Below are 2,431 nucleotides of genomic sequence, written 5' to 3'. Positions count from 1 at the left end.
GTGGAGGAGGGGGAAAATAATTTTAGGGTTGTTTGTAGAATAAATAAAAATAAATATGTGGGCATAAAAATGTTAGAGAAACAAGGGCATATTGGTCCAAAATTTACCAGCTTTATTTTCCTCATAAACTTCCAAAGGAAAAAGAACAAAAGGCAGGAAACAAAAAGATTCTCCCAAATATTTGTTGATAGTGATTTTCCTTAATTCTCCTTTGCATTTATTTAGATTTTATCCTAAATAAATATTTTAAAAAATATATTAATTTATTTTTAATATAATGTGTATGATTCATATGCCTTTAAGGAGTCAACACCACACAAAATGTCAACCCACTCCCTTTGAATTTCTATTAATAATTGCATAAATATTTATTATTTTTATTTGCTTCCTTTTTTAAAAAAAAAATTAAGAATTATTCCTCTCATTTTTTTTTATGAAAATAAAAATATTTATAAATTTTATATCTAAAGGAATAGTTTTTTATGTACGAATTTTCATTACGAGTTTGTATAAAATAACGTGAGATGTGATGTAATATTCTAAAACGAATTACAAAACACAACCTATGACGAAAGGTGTTTTGAAAATGTCAGAATTTAAATCGTCCTATGTTATATTCTTTGATTTGGTCGAATTTGGAAAAGATATTGGATTCCTTATATAGATATTGAATTTTCTTCTTAAAATTACTTTGTAGATTGGTAATGATTTTTCGGTCGTAGAAAAATATAATCTAAGGTATAAAATCGTACGGAGTAATATAATGTGTAAAGCATATATTTTGATGGAAAAGGAGAATCAATGTGTTAGATCCTTTCAAAGCTGTCATTTTTTTATTGGAGCCTTCTTCGGAATATGAACTAAATATTTCAGTGGTACAGAGATGTTTAAAACATTTGATGACCCGAAAATTTTAACTAATCTAATCCAACAATATATTTTGGGTTGAGTTATGAACTCATTTAAGTTGGATTTGGTTAAAATAAATAAATAATTGATTTAAAATTAATAAGACGTGAAAGGAAAAAAAAAACAGAAAATAGGGAATTTTTTTCCGACAGTCGGTCAAGCAAAAAAACCACATGTCGGAAGTGGGTTTTGCGTCAGCTCGTCTAATTGTATTATAACCACCGGTTCTATACAGGCTCCGCACCACCACCGCTGATTACACCCACCAACTTGGTCAAATATTGGCTCCCAAAATGCTATATGCACCCACTTCCTTTTTTTTTTTTCTTTTTTTAATTAATTTCCCCAATTTCCTCTTGCTTTTTTTTAAAGCAAATAATAATAATAATTATTATTATTAATTGGCCAATTTTGAATGTTATATAATCTAGTTACACGACTCATTTAGATAACTAATTTTTTTTAACGATAGTAATTAATGTTAGTGATGCATTGTAACTCGTAAATTCTTTTATATTTGAACTTCACGAGATTTTAATTATCAATATAACATGCATCGTGAATAAATATTATTTTTTAATTTAATTAAAAAAACAACCTCACACCTCGAAAATATAGCAGGCGGTTCAGAGTCACCAATCTAATCATCAAAAAATGGTTCATAAGATTTTTTTTTTTTTTTTAACCTAACCCATGAAAAATAATTATTTAAAATTTTAATTTGATTTAAAAGTGTGATTTTTAAGAAATAAAATTTTTATAATTAAAAAAAGTAATTAATTAGTGACAAAAAATTGCATAAAATACCAAAAAATGAAAGTCTCACATCCGCTAATTTAGGGAATGATCATGGGTTTATAAGTGAGGAATACTAACTCGGTGTGAGGTCTTTTGAGAAGCCCAAAGCAAATTCATGAGAGCTTACACTCAAAGTGGACAATATCATAGAGCCTCGATTAAGGGGAGGCGTGCTTTGTTCGAGGGGAGGTGTTGGATGATGAAAGTCCCACATCGCATTTGATTCTTTCCACGATCCCACGTTAACAATTTTTTTATAATATATATATATAAAAAGTTAATTAAAATTTAAAATGGAGAGAATTATTTAGAGGTCAAAGGAAGAAGACAATGAGAATGATGTCACAATTTTTTAAAATAAAAAATAATTATATTTACATTAATTTGGATTTGATAAGAGGATGGTGGAAAATGACGCAACACTTGAAAATGTGGTGATAAAAGATATTAATTGAGCTGTAATCAATATTAATTTTTGGTTAATGCTTAATGACTTAATGTCTTTTAAAGATTAAGGGAAGATTTTTTTTAAAAAAAGAGAGATATTTTTGTATTATTTGATGTTGCAACATGTCGCAATTTCATGTTTTCGAGAATTTAAAAATGTTCGGCTCATAATTTTAAAACTTTCCAATCAGTGCTACTCGACATGAACTCGAACCTCGAATTTCTAAGTCTACGCTATGCAAACCCATTAGATTTTCTCAAATTTGACATATTTATG

The sequence above is a fragment of the Cucurbita maxima genome, unplaced genomic scaffold (genome assembly GCF_002738345.1).
Source record: "Cucurbita maxima cultivar Rimu unplaced genomic scaffold, Cmax_1.0 Cma_Scf00258, whole genome shotgun sequence".
In the NCBI taxonomy this organism is placed as follows: Eukaryota; Viridiplantae; Streptophyta; class Magnoliopsida; order Cucurbitales; family Cucurbitaceae; genus Cucurbita; species Cucurbita maxima.
This window is presented reverse-complemented; position numbering follows the sequence as displayed.